The sequence below is a fragment of the Garra rufa genome, unplaced genomic scaffold (genome assembly GCF_049309525.1).
Source record: "Garra rufa unplaced genomic scaffold, GarRuf1.0 hap1_unplaced_001, whole genome shotgun sequence".
Taxonomy (NCBI): Eukaryota; Metazoa; Chordata; class Actinopteri; order Cypriniformes; family Cyprinidae; genus Garra; species Garra rufa.
Window position 1 is genome coordinate 20,435,631 of NW_027394276.1, and position 22,992 is coordinate 20,458,622.

Below are 22,992 nucleotides of genomic sequence, written 5' to 3' on the forward strand. Positions count from 1 at the left end.
TAATCTCATGCTTTTTTCTATTCTGAACCTTGACAGATCGGCAATAGGGTGTTTTTCCTTGAGATAACGGTTACAATGCAAGACCACGCTTGTTTTTTCGAATGCGTGGCGTAAGTATTTTTGGAATATTTTTTTCCACCCGGACAAGGCTTCCACTGACCAGTTCGCATATGGTCTAGCGGTCAGCATTCTTGGTTTTCACCCAGGCGGCCCGGGTTCGACTCCCGGTATTGGAAGGCGGGCTCCTCTTTGCTTGTCTCTTCAAAACGGGCCACATGTCTTTCTGTGTCGAAAGCCATTTTTTGGCCAGCAGTCGAGCTGCAGAAACATAATAGGCCGAGGTTGGGACCCCACAGACCCGTGCCTTCGATAGCTCAGCTGGTAGACGAACTTATTTAGGTTTAAATAAAAACACCAAACGCCTATTTTAGTTTTAAGCAACGACAAAAACAGCTGTCCTGTCAGTCAAATCAAAGGATTATAACGCGAGTGCTCTAAAATCTTAGTTTTTGCCGTTAAGTATACTGTCATATTAGCAGAAACATAAATAATACAGCTCCGGGTTACCCACGATAGACACCAAAGGTTTCTCCTCCATTTCTTGCAGTCTCCGGACTTTTTAAGCAACGGTAAACTTTCGTCACCACAACAGAAGACCCGCCTCTCCATTCATTCGATTGGACAATGGAAAAGAACGCGAATGACGTTGGGCATTTTTCCGCTCAGAGTTGATTTTTTTTTCAACTTCAGGCGCTCAGAGCGCTCCTGCACAAACGTGAGGCGCCGGGGCGCATAAACAGCGCGCAGAACGCTCACTGCCAACAGAAAACCATTCAAAAAGGCGCCTCCAACTGCAAAAACGCGTTCGGTGTGATCGCCGCCTAATCCAAATTTTTGCGTTATGCAGTTTAAAATCTTTTTTTTTTACACGGACAAGGCTTCCACTGACCAATTCCCCTATGGTCTAGCGGTCAGGGTTCCTGGTTTTCACCCAGGCGGCCTTGGTTTGACTCCCGGTAAGGGAAGGCGAGCTCCTTTTTGCTACCAGTCAGGATTCCTGGATTTCACCCAGGCGGCCCGGGTTCGACTCCCGGTAAGGGAAGGCGAGCTCCTTTTTGCTACCAGTCAGGATTCCTGTATTTCAACCAGGCGGCCCGGGTTCGACTCCCGGTATTGGAAGGCGGGCACCTCTTTGCTTGCCTCTTCAAAACGGGCCGCACGTCTTCCTGCATCGAAAGCCATTTTTTGGCCAGTAGTCGAGCTGCAGAAACATAAAAGGCCGAGGTTGTGACCCCACCGACCCGTGCCTTCGATATCTCAGCTGGTAGAGCGGAGGACTGTAGGAGGAGCGTCGGCAATCCTTAGGTCGCTGGTTCGACTCTGGCTCGAAGGAGTTCGTTTTTCACGTGCCCACCTTTTTTGGGGGGGTTTGGCCTTCTGAAAGCGGCCAACAGAGCTTGATTTCACAGTCTGCCGTTGGGGGGGGGGAGGCAAAAGCGCATTCCCTGACCGGGAACCGAACCCGGGCCGCGGCGGTGAGAGCGCCAAATCCTAACCACTAGACCACCAGGTGAAGAGCAAATCAAACACTGGCCTGCTAATACCATGAGAACAAGCAGACAGCAATACAGGCTTCTGTCACGTCGAAAACCAACAAGTCGGGTGCAAGCACGAGGTCCCCCAGACGGTGGGCCAGTGGCGCAATGGATAACGCGTCTGACTACGGATCAGAAGACTCTAGGTCTGACTCCTGGCTGGCTCGCTCTCTGCTTTTTGCGTAATGCAGTATGGTTTTGATGTCACGGGCTTGCCGAATTGTTGCCCTATTCCTACGTGCCACCCGGGCTTTGAGGAAAAGTTGGACACGAAATGAAATCCGAACTAGCCAATAATCAGCAATTTACCCGGTTAAAAGCGTGTCTCAGTTTCATCGTTAATCTCATGCTTTTTTCTATTCTGAACCTTGACAGATCGGCAATAGGGTGTTTTTCCTTGAGATAACGGTTACAATGCAAGACCACGCTTGTTTTTTCGAATGCGTGGCGTGAGTATTTTTGGAAAAAATTTTTTACCCGGACAAGGCTTCCACTGACCATTTCCCATATGGTCTAGCGGTCAGGATTCCTGGGTTCCTGGGTTCCCGGGTTCGACTCCCGGTATGGGAAGGCGGGCTCCTTTTTGCTACCAGTCAGGATTCCTGGTTTTCACCCAGGCGGCCAGGGTTCGACTCCCGGTATTGGAAGGCGGGCTCCTCTTAGCTTGTCTCTTCAAAACGGGCCACACGTCTTTCTGTGTCGAAAGCCATTTTTTGGCCAGCAGTCGAGCTGCAGAAACATAATAGGCCGAGGTTGGGACCCCACAGACCCGTGCCTTCGATAGCTCAGCTGGTAGACGAACTTATTTAGGTTTAAATAAAAACACCAAACGCCTATTTTAGTTTTAAGCAACGACAAAAACAGCTGTCCTGTCAGTCAAATCAAAGGATTATAACGCGAGTGCTCTAAAATCTTAGTTTTTGCCGTTAAGTATACTGACATATTAGCAGAAACATAAATAATACAGCTCCGGGTTACCCACGATAGACACCAAAGATTTCTCCTCCATTTCTTGCAGTCTCTGGACTTTTTAAGCAACGGTAAACTTTCGTCACCACAACAGAAGACCCGCCTCTCCATTCATTCGATTGGACAATGGAAAAGAACGCGAATGACGTTGGGCATTTTTCCGCTCAGAGTTGATTTTTTTTTTCAACTTCAGGCGCTCAGAGCGCTCCTGCACAAACGTGAGGCGCCGGGGCGCATAAACAGCGCGCAGAACGCTCACTGCCAACAGAAAACCATTCAAAAAGGCGCCTCCAACTGCAAAAACGCGTTCGGTGTGATCGCCGCCTAATCCAAATTTTTGCGTAATGCAGTTTAAAATCTTTTTTTTTTACACGGACAAGGCTTCCACTGACCAATTCCCCTATGGTCTAGCGGTCAGGGTTCCTGGTTTTCACTCAGGCGGCCTTGGTTTGACTCCCGGTAAGGGAAGGCGAGCTCCTTTTTGCTACCAGTCAGGATTCCTGGATTTCACCCAGGCGGCCCGGGTTTGACTCCCGGTAAGGGAAGGCGAGCTCCTTTTTGTTACCAGTCAGGATTCCTGGATTTCACCCAGGCGGCCCGGGTTCGACTCCCGGTATTGGAAGGCGGGCTCCTCTTTGCTTGCCTCTTCAAAACGGGCCGCACGTTTTTCTGCATCGAAAGCCATTTTTTGGCCAGCAGTCGAGCTGCAGAAACATAAAAGGCCGAGGTTGTGACCCCACCGACCCGTGCCTTCGATAGCTCAGCTGGTAGAGCGGAGGACTGTAGGAGGAGCGTCGGCAATCCTTAGGTCGCTGGTTCGACTCCGGCTCGAAGGAGTTCGTTTTTCACGTGCCCACCTTTTTTGGGGGGGTTTGGCCTTCTGAAAGCGGCCAACAGAGCTTGATTTCACAGTCTGCCGTTGGGGGGGGAGGCAAAAGCGCATTCCCTGACCGGGAATCGAACCCGGGCCGCGGCGGTGAGAGCGCCGAATCCTAACCACTAGACCACCAGGGAAGAGACTATCAAACGCTGGCCTGCTAATACCATGAGAACAAACAGACAGCAATACAGGCTTCTGTCACGTCGAAAACCAAAAGATATCACTTACCACATAAACAGAGAGATGACTGTGCTGATGATGGTGAATGATGGAGAAATAACTGCGCTGATGCTGGCGAATGATTTACAGATCCAGAGTATCACCGAGAAGCAGCTGAACTTGTGTGGTAAGAAGCGCTCCCTCTGCATTATAACTTTACACAGAGCACATGGATCACAGTAATGAGACTTAAATGTCTGCGATACAAAACGGCAGATTCAACAAACCACATATTAAAAGCCGCTAGAGCTCCTAATTAAATATATATTTTTATCAATGTGCCAGCTATAGAGATGAGCAGCTCTGTGAAACAGCCAATCGGAGCAGAGCTCATTAATATTCATGAAGCTTCCAAAAAAGGCAATAACAGAGCATTTCATTCTAGGGACAAATCCTAGGGTTGTAAATGGTCCTGTAAAACCGTTTCTGGAGATTGTTTGCCCTTTCCTATGCCATATACCTTCTATGCAGATATCAAAGAACAAATTAAAATATTCTCTCAATGCATTTTATGGCAAATTTAAGTTGATAGAACCAGCTGACATCTTATCCTGACATTCTGAATATCAAGGATGGTGACACCCACCAACAAAAATGTTAAAAAAAAAAAAAAAAAAAATCTCAATCATAACGATTCATAAGATTTTTAATCTGATATTTACATTTTTCAGAGACCACTCTGACCATACTCTCTTCTTCTATGTTGCTTAAATGCTACACAGAACGTTCATCAATGGTTTGGAGCATATGAAATAAACCATTACTCCACACCCGATTCACGCTCAGAAAAGAGTATCAAAGCTCATCATCGTAGTTTGGGAGACACTACACTTTTGAAACACATTTCTTAGTTAGAAACTATAGAAACGATCCCTGAAAGTATAGTCTTGACCTCCATTTTGCAAAACCAGCTTAGGCGAGTTCTGACACTTTGAGTCTCAGAGATGGTTACAACCTAACAACAGAGATGAGAAAAGTTACATTTGAAACATCATTAGAGTCCTAAAATTTTGTTTGTAATTTTAGTTGGATGCAGTTTTCATTGGCCCCCAAATTACACAGGCGAAACTGAGGCTCTCGCGTTGTGCGAGACTGTCAACCCGTCCCGTGGGTAGGGCTTAAAGCAGGCTTAGAGATTTCTTCTGTCAGTTTTGACCCAATCTGTTTTTGGGAAGCGCAGTTTGACCCAGCAGTGCGGGCCAACAACATGTTCTGTTTTGCCGCGTGAAGGCGGTTTAATGCTTTGGACAGCGTATGGTTGAGATGTGATTTTCCACCAATTTGGGGCACCTTTCTTATGGAAATCAAGGATGATTTCATGGGAAATGGCAAACTGGTGTAGCGTTTGGCTAATAAGCTAAAGCTACAAAGGATGTACCGGTGCCCCGTCGTCCGAGCAGAATCCACATTCGGCCGTAATCGGAGGTTACTACTAACGTTCGATTGTGTCTCATAGGGAGTTTGGCGCAGGGCCTCAGTGGAAAACAGGCCCTCGACGGCTGAAACAAAAGACGAAGAATGCATCCACATGCACATGAATCAGGAATGTTAAATAAAGAAACCCCGCCGGATGACGAGGTGGTCCAGTGGTTAAGGCGGTGGTAGGCTAATACATTGTGCTCGACATGCATTCGAAGCTTTAGCGCCACTGAGAGGCCACCGGACCAGACAGGCCCAACATGTTTACGATGGGTAACGGTGAGCTGCAATTGCGCTGCAGTTTAACGATACTTGTCTTGAGAACATATTGACAAAACAAAAAAACCTTCTGGCTCTGGCGCACTATCATCAGCAGACCGTTTTTTTGGCGAGGAAAAAAAAAACCTAAACGAAACAAGGCTATATTTCTCAACAAAACTCTAAGCCTCCAGAGAGACAAGCAAAAATTGCCAAAGATAACTGTATTTCAAGTCATCCTGGCAGGGTATTGGACAAAGTTTTCAACCAGCAATGATCGCGCCTCGGACAAACCTCATAGGCTACAATATTGCCTCTGCGAAAAAATGCCGGTGACGGTCGTGACCTTTTTCTGCACCTACGTGGATGTGAACCGACAAGGTGGTAGCAAGCTATAAACTGCCGCACAAACAGTCTCCTGCCACGGGTTGCTGCACCGTGTTTCTACGGAACAGATTAGAGGTCAGAAGACTCTAGGTCCGACTCCTGGCTGGCTCGCTCTCTGCTTTTTGCGTAATGCAGTATGGTTTTGATGTCACGGGCTTGCCGAATTGTTGCCCTATTCCTACGTGCCAGCTGGGCTTTGAGGAAAAGTTGGACACGAAAAGAAATCCGAACTAGCCAATAATCAGCAATTTACCCGGTTAAAAGCGTGTCTCAGTTTCATCGTTAATCTCATGCTTTTTTCTTTTCTGAACCTTGACAGATCGGCAATAGGGTGTTTTTCCTTGAAATAACGGTTACAATGCAAGACCACGCTTGTTTTTTCTAATGCGTGGCGTGAGTATTTTTGGAAAAAATATTTTACCCGGACAAGGCTTCCACTGCCCAGTTCCCATATGGTCTAGCGGTCAGGATTCCTGGTTTTCACCCAGGCGGCCCGGGTTCGACTCCCGGTTTTGGAAGGCGGGCTCCTCTTTGCTTGCCTCTTCAAAACGGGCCACACGTCTTTTTGCGTCGAAAGCCATTTTTTGGCCAGCAGTCGAGCTGCAGAAACATAATAGGCAGAGGTTGTGACCCCACCGACCCGAGTGCTCTAAAATCTTAGTTTTTGCCGTTAAGTATACTGTCATATTAGCAGAAACATAAATAATACAGCTCCGGGTTACCCACGATAGACACCAAAGGTTTCTCCTCCATTTCTTGCAGTCTCCGGACTTTTTAAGCAACGGTAAACTTTCGTCACCACAACAGAAGACCCGCCTCCATTCATTCGATTGGACAATGGAAAAGAACGCGAATGACGTTGGGCATTTTTCCGCTCAGAGTTGATTTTTTTTTTCAACTTCAGGCGCTCAGAGCGCTCCTGCACAAACGTGAGGCGCCGGGGCGCATAAACAGCGCGCAGAACGCTCACTGCCAACAGAAAACCATTCAAAAAGGCGCCTCCAACTGCAAAAACGCGTTCGGTGTGATCGCCGCCTAATCCAAATTTTTGCGTAATGCAGTTTAAAATCTTTTTTTTTTACACGGACAAGGCTTCCACTGACCAGTTCCCCTATGGTCTAGCGGTCAGGATTCCTGGATTTCACCCAGGCGGCCCGGGTTCGACTCCCGGTAAGGGAAGGCGAGCTCCTTTTTGCTACCAGTCAGGATTCCTGGATTTCACCCAGGCGGCCCGGGTTCGACTCCCGGTATTGGAAGGCGGGCTCCTCTTTGCTTGCCTCTTCAAAACGGGCCGCACGTTTTTCTGCATCGAAAGCCATTTTTTGGCCAGCAGTCGAGCTGCAGAAACATAAAAGGCCGAGGTTGTGACCCCACCGACCCGTGCCTTCGATAGCTCAGCTGGTAGAGCGGAGGACTGTAGGAGGAGCGTCGGCAATCCTTAGGTCGCTGGTTCGACTCCGGCTCGAAGGAGTTCGTTTTTCACGTGCCCACCTTTTTTGGGGGGGTTTGGCCTTCTGAAAGCGGCCAACAGAGCTTGATTTCAAAGTCTGCCGTTGGGAAGGGGGGCAAAAGCGAACTCTCTGACCGGGAATCGAACTCGGGCCGCGGCGGTGAGAGCGCCGAATCCTAACCACTAGACCACCAGGGAAGAGCATATCAAATGCTGGCCTGCTAATACCATGAGAACAAGCAGACAGCAATACAGGCTTCTGTCACGTCGAAAACCAACAAGTCGGGTGCAAGCACGAGGTCCCCCAGACGGTGGGCCAGTGGCGCAATGGATAACGCGTCTGACTACGGATCAGAAGACTCTAGGTCTGACTCCCGGCTGGCTCGCTCTCTGCTTTTTGCGTAATGCAGTATGGTTTTGATGTCACGGGCTTGCCGAATTGTTGCCCTATTCCTACGTGCCACCCGGGCTTTGAGGAAAAGTTGGACACGAAATGAAATCCGAACTAGCCAATAATCAGCAATTTACCCGGTTAAAAGCGTGTCTCAGTTTCATCGTTAATCTCATGCTTTTTTCTATTCTGAACCTTGACAGATCGGCAATAGGGTGTTTTTCCTTGAGATAACGGTTACAATGCAAGACCACGCTTGTTTTTTCGAATGCGTGGCGTAAGTATTTTTGGAATATTTTTTTCCACCCGGACAAGGCTTCCACTGACCAGTTCGCATATGGTCTAGCGGTCAGCATTCTTGGTTTTCACCCAGGCGGCCCGGGTTCGACTCCCGGTATTGGAAGGCGGGCTCCTCTTTGCTTGTCTCTTCAAAACGGGCCACATGTCTTTCTGTGTCGAAAGCCATTTTTTGGCCAGCAGTCGAGCTGCAGAAACATAATAGGCCGAGGTTGGGACCCCACAGACCCGTGCCTTCGATAGCTCAGCTGGTAGACGAACTTATTTAGGTTTAAATAAAAACACCAAACGCCTATTTTAGTTTTAAGCAACGACAAAAACAGCTGTCCTGTCAGTCAAATCAAAGGATTATAACGCGAGTGCTCTAAAATCTTAGTTTTTGCCGTTAAGTATACTGTCATATTAGCAGAAACATAAATAATACAGCTCCGGGTTACCCACGATAGACACCAAAGGTTTCTCCTCCATTTCTTGCAGTCTCCGGACTTTTTAAGCAACGGTAAACTTTCGTCACCACAACAGAAGACCCGCCTCTCCATTCATTCGATTGGACAATGGAAAAGAACGCGAATGACGTTGGGCATTTTTCCGCTCAGAGTTTATTTTTTTTTCAACTTCAGGCGCTCAGAGCGCTCCTGCACAAACGTGAGGCGCCGGGGCGCATAAACAGCGCGCAGAACGCTCACTGCCAACAGAAAACCATTCAAAAAGGCGCCTCCAACTGCAAAAACGCGTTCGGTGTGATCGCCGCCTAATCCAAATTTTTGCGTTATGCAGTTTAAAATCTTTTTTTTTTACACGGACAAGGCTTCCACTGACCAATTCCCCTATGGTCTAGCGGTCAGGGTTCCTGGTTTTCACCCAGGCGGCCTTGGTTTGACTCCCGGTAAGGGAAGGCGAGCTCCTTTTTGCTACCAGTCAGGATTCCTGGATTTCACCCAGGCGGCCCGGGTTCGACTCCCGGTAAGGGAAGGCGAGCTCCTTTTTGCTACCAGTCAGGATTCCTGTATTTCAACCAGGCGGCCCGGGTTCGACTCCCGGTATTGGAAGGCGGGCACCTCTTTGCTTGCCTCTTCAAAACGGGCCGCACGTCTTCCTGCATCGAAAGCCATTTTTTGGCCAGTAGTCGAGCTGCAGAAACATAAAAGGCCGAGGTTGTGACCCCACCGACCCGTGCCTTCGATATCTCAGCTGGTAGAGCGGAGGACTGTAGGAGGAGCGTCGGCAATCCTTAGGTCGCTGGTTCGACTCTGGCTCGAAGGAGTTCGTTTTTCACGTGCCCACCTTTTTTGGGGGGGTTTGACCTTCTGAAAGCGGCCAACAGAGCTTGATTTCACAGTCTGCCGTTGGGGGGGGGGAGGCAAAAGCGCATTCCCTGACCGGGAACCGAACCCGGGCCGCGGCGGTGAGAGCGCCAAATCCTAACCACTAGACCACCAGGTGAAGAGCAAATCAAACACTGGCCTGCTAATACCATGAGAACAAGCAGACAGCAATACAGGCTTCTGTCACGTCGAAAACCAACAAGTCGGGTGCAAGCACGAGGTCCCCCAGACGGTGGGCCAGTGGCGCAATGGATAACGCGTCTGACTACGGATCAGAAGACTCTAGGTCTGACTCCTGGCTGGCTCGCTCTCTGCTTTTTGCGTAATGCAGTATGGTTTTGATGTCACGGGCTTGCCGAATTGTTGCCCTATTCCTACGTGCCACCCGGGCTTTGAGGAAAAGTTGGACACGAAATGAAATCCGAACTAGCCAATAATCAGCAATTTACCCGGTTAAAAGCGTGTCTCAGTTTCATCGTTAATCTCATGCTTTTTTCTATTCTGAACCTTGACAGATCGGCAATAGGGTGTTTTTCCTTGAGATAACGGTTACAATGCAAGACCACGCTTGTTTTTTCGAATGCGTGGCGTGAGTATTTTTGGAAAAAAAATTTTACCCGGACAAGGCTTCCACTGACCATTTCCCATATGGTCTAGCGGTCAGGATTCCTGGGTTCCTGGGTTCCCGGGTTCGACTCCCGGTATGGGAAGGCGGGCTCCTTTTTGCTACCAGTCAGGATTCCTGGTTTTCACCCAGGCGGCCAGGGTTCGACTCCCGGTATTGGAAGGCGGGCTCCTCTTAGCTTGTCTCTTCAAAACGGGCCACACGTCTTTCTGTGTCGAAAGCCATTTTTTGGCCAGCAGTCGAGCTGCAGAAACATAATAGGCCGAGGTTGGGACCCCACAGACCCGTGCCTTCGATAGCTCAGCTGGTAGACGAACTTATTTAGGTTTAAATAAAAACACCAAACGCCTATTTTAGTTTTAAGCAACGACAAAAACAGCTGTCCTGTCAGTCAAATCAAAGGATTATAACGCGAGTGCTCTAAAATCTTAGTTTTTGCCGTTAAGTATACTGACATATTAGCAGAAACATAAATAATACAGCTCCGGGTTACCCACGATAGACACCAAAGATTTCTCCTCCATTTCTTGCAGTCTCTGGACTTTTTAAGCAACGGTAAACTTTCGTCACCACAACAGAAGACCCGCCTCTCCATTCATTCGATTGGACAATGGAAAAGAACGCGAATGACGTTGGGCATTTTTCCGCTCAGAGTTGATTTTTTTTTTCAACTTCAGGCGCTCAGAGCGCTCCTGCACAAACGTGAGGCGCCGGGGCGCATAAACAGCGCGCAGAACGCTCACTGCCAACAGAAAACCATTCAAAAAGGCGCCTCCAACTGCAAAAACGCGTTCGGTGTGATCGCCGCCTAATCCAAATTTTTGCGTAATGCAGTTTAAAATCTTTTTTTTTTACACGGACAAGGCTTCCACTGACCAATTCCCCTATGGTCTAGCGGTCAGGGTTCCTGGTTTTCACTCAGGCGGCCTTGGTTTGACTCCCGGTAAGGGAAGGCGAGCTCCTTTTTGCTACCAGTCAGGATTCCTGGATTTCACCCAGGCGGCCCGGGTTTGACTCCCGGTAAGGGAAGGCGAGCTCCTTTTTGTTACCAGTCAGGATTCCTGGATTTCACCCAGGCGGCCCGGGTTCGACTCCCGGTATTGGAAGGCGGGCTCCTCTTTGCTTGCCTCTTCAAAACGGGCCGCACGTTTTTCTGCATCGAAAGCCATTTTTTGGCCAGCAGTCGAGCTGCAGAAACATAAAAGGCCGAGGTTGTGACCCCACCGACCCGTGCCTTCGATAGCTCAGCTGGTAGAGCGGAGGACTGTAGGAGGAGCGTCGGCAATCCTTAGGTCGCTGGTTCGACTCCGGCTCGAAGGAGTTCGTTTTTCACGTGCCCACCTTTTTTGGGGGGGTTTGGCCTTCTGAAAGCGGCCAACAGAGCTTGATTTCACAGTCTGCCGTTGGGGGGGGAGGCAAAAGCGCATTCCCTGACCGGGAATCGAACCCGGGCCGCGGCGGTGAGAGCGCCGAATCCTAACCACTAGACCACCAGGGAAGAGACTATCAAACGCTGGCCTGCTAATACCATGAGAACAAACAGACAGCAATACAGGCTTCTGTCACGTCGAAAACCAAAAGATATCACTTACCACATAAACAGAGAGATGACTGTGCTGATGATGGTGAATGATGGAGAAATAACTGCGCTGATGCTGGCGAATGATTTACAGATCCAGAGTATCACCGAGAAGCAGCTGAACTTGTGTGGTAAGAAGCGCTCCCTCTGCATTATAACTTTACACAGAGCACATGGATCACAGTAATGAGACTTAAATGTCTGCGATACAAAACGGCAGATTCAACAAACCACATATTAAAAGCCGCTAGAGCTCCTAATTAAATATATATTTTTATCAATGTGCCAGCTATAGAGATGAGCAGCTCTGTGAAACAGCCAATCGGAGCAGAGCTCATTAATATTCATGAAGCTTCCAAAAAAGGCAATAACAGAGCATTTCATTCTAGGGACAAATCCTAGGGTTGTAAATGGTCCTGTAAAACCGTTTCTGGAGATTGTTTGCCCTTTCCTATGCCATATACCTTCTATGCAGATATCAAAGAACAAATTAAAATATTCTCTCAATGCATTTTATGGCAAATTTAAGTTGATAGAACCAGCTGACATCTTATCCTGACATTCTGAATATCAAGGATGGTGACACCCACCAACAAAAATGTTAAAAAAAAAATAAAAAAAAATCTCAATCATAACGATTCATAAGATTTTTAATCTGATATTTACATTTTTCAGAGACCACTCTGACCATACTCTCTTCTTCTATGTTGCTTAAATGCTACACAGAACGTTCATCAATGGTTTGGAGCATATGAAATAAACCATTACTCCACACCCGATTCACGCTCAGAAAAGAGTATCAAAGCTCATCATCGTAGTTTGGGAGACACTACACTTTTGAAACACATTTCTTAGTTAGAAACTATAGAAACGATCCCTGAAAGTATAGTCTTGACCTCCATTTTGCAAAACCAGCTTAGGCGAGTTCTGACACTTTGAGTCTCAGAGATGGTTACAACCTAACAACAGAGATGAGAAAAGTTACATTTGAAACATCATTAGAGTCCTAAAATTTTGTTTGTAATTTTAGTTGGATGCAGTTTTCATTGGCCCCCAAATTACACAGGCGAAACTGAGGCTCTCGCGTTGTGCGAGACTGTCAACCCGTCCCGTGGGTAGGGCTTAAAGCAGGCTTAGAGATTTCTTCTGTCAGTTTTGACCCAATCTGTTTTTGGGAAGCGCAGTTTGACCCAGCAGTGCGGGCCAACAACATGTTCTGTTTTGCCGCGTGAAGGCGGTTTAATGCTTTGGACAGCGTATGGTTGAGATGTGATTTTCCACCAATTTGGGGCACCTTTCTTATGGAAATCAAGGATGATTTCATGGGAAATGGCAAACTGGTGTAGCGTTTGGCTAATAAGCTAAAGCTACAAAGGATGTACCGGTGCCCCGTCGTCCGAGCAGAATCCACATTCGGCCGTAATCGGAGGTTACTACTAACGTTCGATTGTGTCTCATAGGGAGTTTGGCGCAGGGCCTCAGTGGAAAACAGGCCCTCGACGGCTGAAACAAAAGACGAAGAATGCATCCACATGCACATGAATCAGGAATGTTAAATAAAGAAACCCCGCCGGATGACGAGGTGGTCCAGTGGTTAAGGCGGTGGTAGGCTAATACATTGTGCTCGACATGCATTCGAAGCTTTAGCGCCACTGAGAGGCCACCGGACCAGACAGGCCCAACATGTTTACGATGGGTAACGGTGAGCTGCAATTGCGCTGCAGTTTAACGATACTTGTCTTGAGAACATATTGACAAAACAAAAAAACCTTCTGGCTCTGGCGCACTATCATCAGCAGACCGTTTTTTTGGCGAGGAAAAAAAAAACCTAAACGAAACAAGGCTATATTTCTCAACAAAACTCTAAGCCTCCAGAGAGACAAGCAAAAATTGCCAAAGATAACTGTATTTCAAGTCATCCTGGCGGGGTATTGGACAAAGTTTTCAACCAGCAATGATCGCGCCTCGGACAAACCTCATAGGCTACAATATTGCCTCTGCGAAAGAATGCCGGTGACGGTCGTGACCTTTTTCTGCACCTACGTGGATGTGAACCGACAAGGTGGTAGCAAGCTATAAACTGCCGCACAAACAGTCTCCTGCCACGGGTTGCTGCACCGTGTTTCTACGGAACAGATTAGAGGTCAGAAGACTCTAGGTCCGACTCCTGGCTGGCTCGCTCTCTGCTTTTTGCGTAATGCAGTATGGTTTTGATGTCACGGGCTTGCCGAATTGTTGCCCTATTCCTACGTGCCAGCTGGGCTTTGAGGAAAAGTTGGACACGAAAAGAAATCCGAACTAGCCAATAATCAGCAATTTACCCGGTTAAAAGCGTGTCTCAGTTTCATCGTTAATCTCATGCTTTTTTCTTTTCTGAACCTTGACAGATCGGCAATAGGGTGTTTTTCCTTGAAATAACGGTTACAATGCAAGACCACGCTTGTTTTTTCTAATGCGTGGCGTGAGTATTTTTGGAAAAAATATTTTACCCGGACAAGGCTTCCACTGCCCAGTTCCCATATGGTCTAGCGGTCATGATTCCTGGTTTTCACCCAGGCGTCCCGGGTTCGACTCCCGGTTTTGGAAGGCGGGCTCCTCTTTGCTTGCCTCTTCAAAACGGGCCACACGTCTTTTTGCGTCGAAAGCCATTTTTTGGCCAGCAGTCGAGCTGCAGAAACATAATAGGCAGAGGTTGTGACCCCACCGACCCGAGTGCTCTAAAATCTTAGTTTTTGCCGTTAAGTATACTGTCATATTAGCAGAAACATAAATAATACAGCTCCGGGTTACCCACGATAGACACCAAAGGTTTCTCCTCCATTTCTTGCAGTCTCCGGACTTTTTAAGCAACGGTAAACTTTCGTCACCACAACAGAAGACCCGCCTCCATTCATTCGATTGGACAATGGAAAAGAACGCGAATGACGTTGGGCATTTTTCCGCTCAGAGTTGATTTTTTTTTTCAACTTCAGGCGCTCAGAGCGCTCCTGCACAAACGTGAGGCGCCGGGGCGCATAAACAGCGCGCAGAACGCTCACTGCCAACAGAAAACCATTCAAAAAGGCGCCTCCAACTGCAAAAAAGCGTTCGGTGTGATCGCCGCCTAATCCAAATTTTTGCGTAATGCAGTTTAAAATCTTTTTTTTTTACACGGACAAGGCTTCCACTGACCAGTTCCCCTATGGTCTAGCGGTCAGGATTCCTGGATTTCACCCAGGCGGCCCGGGTTCGACTCCCGGTAAGGGAAGGCGAGCTCCTTTTTGCTACCAGTCAGGATTCCTGGATTTCACCCAGGCGGCCCGGGTTCGACTCCCGGTAAGGGAAGGCGAGCTCCTTTTTGCTACCAGTCAGGATTCCTGTATTTCAACCAGGCGGCCCGGGTTCGACTCCCGGTATTGGAAGGCGGGCACCTCTTTGCTTGCCTCTTCAAAACGGGCCGCACGTCTTCCTGCATCGAAAGCCATTTTTTGGCCAGTAGTCGAGCTGCAGAAACATAAAAGGCCGAGGTTGTGACCCCACCGACCCGTGCCTTCGATATCTCAGCTGGTAGAGCGGAGGACTGTAGGAGGAGCGTCGGCAATCCTTAGGTCGCTGGTTCGACTCTGGCTCGAAGGAGTTCGTTTTTCACGTGCCCACCTTTTTTGGGGGGGTTTGACCTTCTGAAAGCGGCCAACAGAGCTTGATTTCACAGTCTGCCGTTGGGGGGGGGGAGGCAAAAGCGCATTCCCTGACCGGGAACCGAACCCGGGCCGCGGCGGTGAGAGCGCCAAATCCTAACCACTAGACCACCAGGTGAAGAGCAAATCAAACACTGGCCTGCTAATACCATGAGAACAAGCAGACAGCAATACAGGCTTCTGTCACGTCGAAAACCAACAAGTCGGGTGCAAGCACGAGGTCCCCCAGACGGTGGGCCAGTGGCGCAATGGATAACGCGTCTGACTACGGATCAGAAGACTCTAGGTCTGACTCCTGGCTGGCTCGCTCTCTGCTTTTTGCGTAATGCAGTATGGTTTTGATGTCACGGGCTTGCCGAATTGTTGCCCTATTCCTACGTGCCACCCGGGCTTTGAGGAAAAGTTGGACACGAAATGAAATCCGAACTAGCCAATAATCAGCAATTTACCCGGTTAAAAGCGTGTCTCAGTTTCATCGTTAATCTCATGCTTTTTTCTATTCTGAACCTTGACAGATCGGCAATAGGGTGTTTTTCCTTGAGATAACGGTTACAATGCAAGACCACGCTTGTTTTTTCGAATGCGTGGCGTGAGTATTTTTGGAAAAAAATTTTTACCCGGACAAGGCTTCCACTGACCATTTCCCATATGGTCTAGCGGTCAGGATTCCTGGGTTCCTGGGTTCCCGGGTTCGACTCCCGGTATGGGAAGGCGGGCTCCTTTTTGCTACCAGTCAGGATTCCTGGTTTTCACCCAGGCGGCCAGGGTTCGACTCCCGGTATTGGAAGGCGGGCTCCTCTTAGCTTGTCTCTTCAAAACGGGCCACACGTCTTTCTGTGTCGAAAGCCATTTTTTGGCCAGCAGTCGAGCTGCAGAAACATAATAGGCCGAGGTTGGGACCCCACAGACCCGTGCCTTCGATAGCTCAGCTGGTAGACGAACTTATTTAGGTTTAAATAAAAACACCAAACGCCTATTTTAGTTTTAAGCAACGACAAAAACAGCTGTCCTGTCAGTCAAATCAAAGGATTATAACGCGAGTGCTCTAAAATCTTAGTTTTTGCCGTTAAGTATACTGACATATTAGCAGAAACATAAATAATACAGCTCCGGGTTACCCACGATAGACACCAAAGATTTCTCCTCCATTTCTTGCAGTCTCTGGACTTTTTAAGCAACGGTAAACTTTCGTCACCACAACAGAAGACCCGCCTCTCCATTCATTCGATTGGACAATGGAAAAGAACGCGAATGACGTTGGGCATTTTTCCGCTCAGAGTTGATTTTTTTTTTCAACTTCAGGCGCTCAGAGCGCTCTTGCACAAACGTGAGGCGCCGGGGCGCATAAACAGCGCGCAGAACGCTCACTGCCAACAGAAAACCATTCAAAAAGGCGCCTCCAACTGCAAAAACGCGTTCGGTGTGATCGCCGCCTAATCCAAATTTTTGCGTAATGCAGTTTAAAATCTTTTTTTTTTACACGGACAAGGCTTCCACTGACCAATTCCCCTATGGTCTAGCGGTCAGGGTTCCTGGTTTTCACTCAGGCGGCCTTGGTTTGACTCCCGGTAAGGGAAGGCGAGCTCCTTTTTGCTACCAGTCAGGATTCCTGGATTTCACCCAGGCGGCCCGGGTTTGACTCCCGGTAAGGGAAGGCGAGCTCCTTTTTGTTACCAGTCAGGATTCCTGGATTTCACCCAGGCGGCCCGGGTTCGACTCCCGGTATTGGAAGGCGGGCTCCTCTTTGCTTGCCTCTTCAAAACGGGCCGCACGTTTTTCTGCATCGAAAGCCATTTTTTGGCCAGCAGTCGAGCTGCAGAAACATAAAAGGCCGAGGTTGTGACCCCACCGACCCGTGCCTTCGATAGCTCAGCTGGTAGAGCGGAGGACTGTAGGAGGAGCGTCGGCAATCCTTAGGTCGCTGGTTCGACTCCGGCTCGAAGGAGTTCGTTTTTCACGTGCCCACCTTTTTTGGGGGGGTTTGGCCTTCTGAAAGCGGCCAACAGAGCTTGATTTCACAGTCTGCCGTTGGGGGGGGAGGCAAAAGCGCATTCCCTGACCGGGAATCGAACCCGGGCCGCGGCGGTGAGAGCGCCGAATCCTAACCACTAGACCACCAGGGAAGAGACTATCAAACGCTGGCCTGCTAATACCATGAGAACAAACAGACAGCAATACAGGCTTCTGTCACGTCGAAAACCAAAAGATATCACTTACCACATAAACAGAGAGATGACTGTGCTGATGATGGTGAATGATGGAGAAATAACTGCGCTGATGCTGGCGAATGATTTACAGATCCAGAGTATCACCGAGAAGCAGCTGAACTTGTGTGGTAAGAAGCGCTCCCTCTGCATTATAACTTTACACAGAGCACATGGATCACAGTAATGAGACTTAAATGTCTGCGATACAAAACGGCAGATTCAACAAACCACATATTAAAAGCCGCTAGAGCTCCTAATTAAATATATATTTTTATCAATGTGCCAGCTATAGAGATGAGCAGCTCTGTGAAACAGCCAATCGGAGCAGAGCTCATTAATATTCATGAAGCTTCCAAAAAAGGCAATAACAGAGCATTTCATTCTAGGGACAAATCCTAGGGTTGTAAATGGTCCTGTAAAACCGTTTCTGGAGATTGTTTGCCCTTTCCTATGCCATATACCTTCTATGCAGATATCAAAGAACAAATTAAAATATTCTCTCAATGCATTTTATGGCAAATTTAAGTTGATAGAACCAGCTGACATCTTATCCTGACATTCTGAATATCAAGGATGGTGACACCCACCAACAAAAATGTTAAAAAAAAAATAAAAAAAAATCTCAATCATAACGATTCATAAGATTTTTAATCTGATATTTACATTTTTCAGAGACCACTCTGACCATACTCTCTTCTTCTATGTTGCTTAAATGCTACACAGAACGTTCATCAATGGTTTGGAGCATATGAAATAAACCATTACTCCACACCCGATTCACGCTCAGAAAAGAGTATCAAAGCTCATCATCGTAGTTTGGGAGACACTACACTTTTGAAACACATTTCTTAGTTAGAAACTATAGAAACGATCCCTGAAAGTATAGTCTTGACCTCCATTTTGCAAAACCAGCTTAGGCGAGTTCTGACACTTTGAGTCTCAGAGATGGTTACAACCTAACAACAGAGATGAGAAAAGTTAGATTTGAAACATCATTAGAGTCCTAAAATTTTGTTTGTAATTTTAGTTGGATGCAGTTTTCATTGGCCCCCAAATTACACAGGCGAAACTGAGGCTCTCGCGTTGTGCGAGACTGTCAACCCGTCCCGTGGGTAGGGCTTAAAGCAGGCTTAGAGATTTCTTCTGTCAGTTTTGACCCAATCTGTTTTTGGGAAGCGCAGTTTGACCCAGCAGTGCGGGCCAACAACATGTTCTGTTTTGCCGCGTGAAGGCGGTTTAATGCTTTGGACAGCGTATGGTTGAGATGTGATTTTCCACCAATTTGGGGCACCTTTCTTATGGAAATCAAGGATGATTTCATGGGAAATGGCAAACTGGTGTAGCGTTTGGCTAATAAGCTAAAGCTACAAAGGATGTACCGGTGCCCCGTCGTCCGAGCAGAATCCACATTCGGCCGTAATCGGAGGTTACTACTAACGTTCGATTGTGTCTCATAGGGAGTTTGGCGCAGGGCCTCAGTGGAAAACAGGCCCTCGACGGCTGAAACAAAAGACGAAGAATGCATCCACATGCACATGAATCAGGAATGTTAAATAAAGAAACCCCGCCGGATGACGAGGTGGTCCAGTGGTTAAGGCGGTGGTAGGCTAATACATTGTGCTCGACATGCATTCGAAGCTTTAGCGCCACTGAGAGGCCACCGGACCAGACAGGCCCAACATGTTTACGATGGGTAACGGTGAGCTGCAATTGCGCTGCAGTTTAACGATACTTGTCTTGAGAACATATTGACAAAACAAAAAAACCTTCTGGCTCTGGCGCACTATCATCAGCAGACCGTTTTTTTGGCGAGGAAAAAAAAAACCTAAACGAAACAAGGCTATATTTCTCAACAAAACTCTAAGCCTCCAGAGAGACAAGCAAAAATTGCCAAAGATAACTGTATTTCAAGTCATCCTGGCGGGGTATTGGACAAAGTTTTCAACCAGCAATGATCGCGCCTCGGACAAACCTCATAGGCTACAATATTGCCTCTGCGAAAGAATGCCGGTGACGGTCGTGACCTTTTTCTGCACCTACGTGGATGTGAACCGACAAGGTGGTAGCAAGCTATAAACTGCCGCACAAACAGTCTCCTGCCACGGGTTGCTGCACCGTGTTTCTACGGAACAGATTAGAGGTCAGAAGACTCTAGGTCCGACTCCTGGCTGGCTCGCTCTCTGCTTTTTGCGTAATGCAGTATGGTTTTGATGTCACGGGCTTGCCGAATTGTTGCCCTATTCCTACGTGCCAGCTGGGCTTTGAGGAAAAGTTGGACACGAAAAGAAATCCGAACTAGCCAATAATCAGCAATTTACCCGGTTAAAAGCGTGTCTCAGTTTCATCGTTAATCTCATGCTTTTTTCTTTTCTGAACCTTGACAGATCGGCAATAGGGTGTTTTTCCTTGAAATAACGGTTACAATGCAAGACCACGCTTGTTTTTTCTAATGCGTGGCGTGAGTATTTTTGGAAAAAATATTTTACCCGGACAAGGCTTCCACTGCCCAGTTCCCATATGGTCTAGCGGTCAGGATTCCTGGTTTTCACCCAGGCGGCCCGGGTTCGACTCCCGGTTTTGGAAGGCGGGCTCCTCTTTGCTTGCCTCTTCAAAACGGGCCACACGTCTTTTTGCGTCGAAAGCCATTTTTTGGCCAGCAGTCGAGCTGCAGAAACATAATAGGCAGAGGTTGTGACCCCACCGACCCGAGTGCTCTAAAATCTTAGTTTTTGCCGTTAAGTATACTGTCATATTAGCAGAAACATAAATAATACAGCTCCGGGTTACCCACGATAGACACCAAAGGTTTCTCCTCCATTTCTTGCAGTCTCCGGACTTTTTAAGCAACGGTAAACTTTCGTCACCACAACAGAAGACCCGCCTCCATTCATTCGATTGGACAATGGAAAAGAACGCGAATGACGTTGGGCATTTTTCCGCTCAGAGTTGATTTTTTTTTTCAACTTCAGGCGCTCAGAGCGCTCCTGCACAAACGTGAGGCGCCGGGGCGCATAAACAGCGCGCAGAACGCTCACTGCCAACAGAAAACCATTCAAAAAGGCGCCTCCAACTGCAAAAAAGCGTTCGGTGTGATCGCCGCCTAATCCAAATTTTTGCGTAATGCAGTTTAAAATCTTTTTTTTTTACACGGACAAGGCTTCCACTGACCAGTTCCCCTATGGTCTAGCGGTCAGGATTCCTGGATTTCACCCAGGCGGCCCGGGTTCGACTCCCGGTAAGGGAAGGCGAGCTCCTTTTTGCTACCAGTCAGGATTCCTGGATTTCACCCAGGCGGCCCGGGTTCGACTCCCGGTATTGGAAGGCGGGCTCCTCTTTGCTTGCCTCTTCAAAACGGGCCGCACGTTTTTCTGCATCGAAAGCCATTTTTTGGCCAGCAGTCGAGCTGCAGAAACATAAAAGGCCGAGGTTGTGACCCCACCGACCCGTGCCTTCGATAGCTCAGCTGGTAGAGCGGAGGACTGTAGGAGGAGCGTCGGCAATCCTTAGGTCGCTGGTTCGACTCCGGCTCGAAGGAGTTCGTTTTTCACGTGCCCACCTTTTTTGGGGGGGTTTGGCCTTCTGAAAGCGGCCAACAGAGCTTGATTTCAAAGTCTGCCGTTGGGAAGGGGGGCAAAAGCGAACTCTCTGACCGGGAATCGAACTCGGGCCGCGGCGGTGAGAGCGCCGAATCCTAACCACTAGACCACCAGGGAAGAGCATATCAAATGCTGGCCTGCTAATACCATGAGAACAAGCAGACAGCAATACAGGCTTCTGTCACGTCGAAAACCAACAAGTCGGGTGCAAGCACGAGGTCCCCCAGACGGTGGGCCAGTGGCGCAATGGATAACGCGTCTGACTACGGATCAGAAGACTCTAGGTCTGACTCCCGGCTGGCTCGCTCTCTGCTTTTTGCGTAATGCAGTATGGTTTTGATGTCACGGGCTTGCCGAATTGTTGCCCTATTCCTACGTGCCACCCGGGCTTTGAGGAAAAGTTGGACACGAAATGAAATCCGAACTAGCCAATAATCAGCAATTTACCCGGTTAAAAGCGTGTCTCAGTTTCATCGTTAATCTCATGCTTTTTTCTATTCTGAACCTTGACAGATCGGCAATAGGGTGTTTTTCCTTGAGATAACGGTTACAATGCAAGACCACGCTTGTTTTTTCGAATGCGTGGCGTAAGTATTTTTGGAATATTTTTTTCCACCCGGACAAGGCTTCCACTGACCAGTTCGCATATGGTCTAGCGGTCAGCATTCTTGGTTTTCACCCAGGCGGCCCGGGTTCGACTCCCGGTATTGGAAGGCGGGCTCCTCTTTGCTTGTCTCTTCAAAACGGGCCACATGTCTTTCTGTGTCGAAAGCCATTTTTTGGCCAGCAGTCGAGCTGCAGAAACATAATAGGCCGAGGTTGGGACCCCACAGACCCGTGCCTTCGATAGCTCAGCTGGTAGACGAACTTATTTAGGTTTAAATAAAAACACCAAACGCCTATTTTAGTTTTAAGCAACGACAAAAACAGCTGTCCTGTCAGTCAAATCAAAGGATTATAACGCGAGTGCTCTAAAATCTTAGTTTTTGCCGTTAAGTATACTGTCATATTAGCAGAAACATAAATAATACAGCTCCGGGTTACCCACGATAGACACCAAAGGTTTCTCCTCCATTTCTTGCAGTCTCCGGACTTTTTAAGCAACGGTAAACTTTCGTCACCACAACAGAAGACCCGCCTCTCCATTCATTCGATTGGACAATGGAAAAGAACGCGAATGACGTTGGGCATTTTTCCGCTCAGAGTTGATTTTTTTTTCAACTTCAGGCGCTCAGAGCGCTCCTGCACAAACGTGAGGCGCCGGGGCGCATAAACAGCGCGCAGAACGCTCACTGCCAACAGAAAACCATTCAAAAAGGCGCCTCCAACTGCAAAAACGCGTTCGGTGTGATCGCCGCCTAATCCAAATTTTTGCGTTATGCAGTTTAAAATCTTTTTTTTTTACACGGACAAGGCTTCCACTGACCAATTCCCCTATGGTCTAGCGGTCAGGGTTCCTGGTTTTCACCCAGGCGGCCTTGTTTTGACTCCCGGTAAGGGAAGGCGAGCTCCTTTTTGCTACCAGTCAGGATTCCTGGATTTCACCCAGGCGGCCCGGGTTCGACTCCCGGTAAGGGAAGGCGAGCTCCTTTTTGCTACCAGTCAGGATTCCTGTATTTCAACCAGGCGGCCCGGGTTCGACTCCCGGTATTGGAAGGCGGGCACCTCTTTGCTTGCCTCTTCAAAACGGGCCGCACGTCTTCCTGCATCGAAAGCCATTTTTTGGCCAGTAGTCGAGCTGCAGAAACATAAAAGGCCGAGGTTGTGACCCCACCGACCCGTGCCTTCGATATCTCAGCTGGTAGAGCGGAGGACTGTAGGAGGAGCGTCGGCAATCCTTAGGTCGCTGGTTCGACTCTGGCTCGAAGGAGTTCGTTTTTCACGTGCCCACCTTTTTTGGGGGGGTTTGGCCTTCTGAAAGCGGCCAACAGAGCTTGATTTCACAGTCTGCCGTTGGGGGGGGGGAGGCAAAAGCGCATTCCCTGACCGGGAACCGAACCCGGGCCGCGGCGGTGAGAGCGCCAAATCCTAACCACTAGACCACCAGGTGAAGAGCAAATCAAACACTGGCCTGCTAATACCATGAGAACAAGCAGACAGCAATACAGGCTTCTGTCA

General features: G+C 48.3%; 20 non-coding genes across 20 annotated transcripts; 11 read left to right on the plus strand and 9 right to left on the minus strand.

The window, feature by feature from the left end:
* Positions 1–3,313: 3,313 nt before the first annotated feature.
* On the plus strand, positions 3,314–3,400 carry trnay-gua (transfer RNA tyrosine (anticodon GUA)). Its single transcript is given in 2 exon segments — positions 3,314–3,350; positions 3,365–3,400. It is a non-coding gene; the product is annotated as a tRNA-Tyr (tRNA).
* Positions 3,401–3,506: 106 nt separating this feature from the next.
* Positions 3,507–3,578, minus strand: trnae-cuc (transfer RNA glutamic acid (anticodon CUC)). Its single transcript has one exon. It is a non-coding gene; the product is annotated as a tRNA-Glu (tRNA).
* A 758-nt stretch (positions 3,579–4,336) lies between these two features.
* LOC141303728 (small nucleolar RNA U3) lies at positions 4,337–4,552 on the minus strand. The gene has a single exon (XR_012343696.1). It is a non-coding gene; the product is annotated as a small nucleolar RNA U3 (small nucleolar RNA).
* A 975-nt stretch (positions 4,553–5,527) lies between these two features.
* Positions 5,528–5,668, minus strand: LOC141303772 (U4 spliceosomal RNA). The gene has a single exon (XR_012343739.1). It is a non-coding gene; the product is annotated as a U4 spliceosomal RNA (small nuclear RNA).
* A 505-nt stretch (positions 5,669–6,173) lies between these two features.
* Positions 6,174–6,245, plus strand: trnae-uuc (transfer RNA glutamic acid (anticodon UUC)). The gene has a single exon. It is a non-coding gene; the product is annotated as a tRNA-Glu (tRNA).
* A 589-nt stretch (positions 6,246–6,834) lies between these two features.
* On the plus strand, positions 6,835–6,906 carry trnae-uuc (transfer RNA glutamic acid (anticodon UUC)). The gene has a single exon. It is a non-coding gene; the product is annotated as a tRNA-Glu (tRNA).
* A 204-nt stretch (positions 6,907–7,110) lies between these two features.
* trnay-gua (transfer RNA tyrosine (anticodon GUA)) lies at positions 7,111–7,197 on the plus strand. Its single transcript is given in 2 exon segments — positions 7,111–7,147; positions 7,162–7,197. It is a non-coding gene; the product is annotated as a tRNA-Tyr (tRNA).
* Positions 7,198–11,048: 3,851 nt separating this feature from the next.
* Positions 11,049–11,135, plus strand: trnay-gua (transfer RNA tyrosine (anticodon GUA)). Its single transcript is given in 2 exon segments — positions 11,049–11,085; positions 11,100–11,135. It is a non-coding gene; the product is annotated as a tRNA-Tyr (tRNA).
* A 106-nt stretch (positions 11,136–11,241) lies between these two features.
* On the minus strand, positions 11,242–11,313 carry trnae-cuc (transfer RNA glutamic acid (anticodon CUC)). Its single transcript has one exon. It is a non-coding gene; the product is annotated as a tRNA-Glu (tRNA).
* Positions 11,314–12,071: 758 nt separating this feature from the next.
* LOC141303729 (small nucleolar RNA U3) lies at positions 12,072–12,287 on the minus strand. Its single transcript, XR_012343697.1, has one exon. It is a non-coding gene; the product is annotated as a small nucleolar RNA U3 (small nucleolar RNA).
* Positions 12,288–13,262: 975 nt separating this feature from the next.
* LOC141303763 (U4 spliceosomal RNA) lies at positions 13,263–13,403 on the minus strand. The gene has a single exon (XR_012343731.1). It is a non-coding gene; the product is annotated as a U4 spliceosomal RNA (small nuclear RNA).
* A 505-nt stretch (positions 13,404–13,908) lies between these two features.
* trnae-uuc (transfer RNA glutamic acid (anticodon UUC)) lies at positions 13,909–13,980 on the plus strand. The gene has a single exon. It is a non-coding gene; the product is annotated as a tRNA-Glu (tRNA).
* A 589-nt stretch (positions 13,981–14,569) lies between these two features.
* Positions 14,570–14,641, plus strand: trnae-uuc (transfer RNA glutamic acid (anticodon UUC)). Its single transcript has one exon. It is a non-coding gene; the product is annotated as a tRNA-Glu (tRNA).
* Positions 14,642–16,929: 2,288 nt separating this feature from the next.
* On the plus strand, positions 16,930–17,016 carry trnay-gua (transfer RNA tyrosine (anticodon GUA)). The gene is given in 2 exon segments: positions 16,930–16,966; positions 16,981–17,016. It is a non-coding gene; the product is annotated as a tRNA-Tyr (tRNA).
* A 106-nt stretch (positions 17,017–17,122) lies between these two features.
* On the minus strand, positions 17,123–17,194 carry trnae-cuc (transfer RNA glutamic acid (anticodon CUC)). Its single transcript has one exon. It is a non-coding gene; the product is annotated as a tRNA-Glu (tRNA).
* A 758-nt stretch (positions 17,195–17,952) lies between these two features.
* Positions 17,953–18,168, minus strand: LOC141303730 (small nucleolar RNA U3). The gene has a single exon (XR_012343699.1). It is a non-coding gene; the product is annotated as a small nucleolar RNA U3 (small nucleolar RNA).
* A 975-nt stretch (positions 18,169–19,143) lies between these two features.
* On the minus strand, positions 19,144–19,284 carry LOC141303764 (U4 spliceosomal RNA). Its single transcript, XR_012343732.1, has one exon. It is a non-coding gene; the product is annotated as a U4 spliceosomal RNA (small nuclear RNA).
* A 505-nt stretch (positions 19,285–19,789) lies between these two features.
* Positions 19,790–19,861, plus strand: trnae-uuc (transfer RNA glutamic acid (anticodon UUC)). Its single transcript has one exon. It is a non-coding gene; the product is annotated as a tRNA-Glu (tRNA).
* A 589-nt stretch (positions 19,862–20,450) lies between these two features.
* trnae-uuc (transfer RNA glutamic acid (anticodon UUC)) lies at positions 20,451–20,522 on the plus strand. Its single transcript has one exon. It is a non-coding gene; the product is annotated as a tRNA-Glu (tRNA).
* A 204-nt stretch (positions 20,523–20,726) lies between these two features.
* trnay-gua (transfer RNA tyrosine (anticodon GUA)) lies at positions 20,727–20,813 on the plus strand. Its single transcript is given in 2 exon segments — positions 20,727–20,763; positions 20,778–20,813. It is a non-coding gene; the product is annotated as a tRNA-Tyr (tRNA).
* Positions 20,814–22,992: the final 2,179 nt, after the last annotated feature.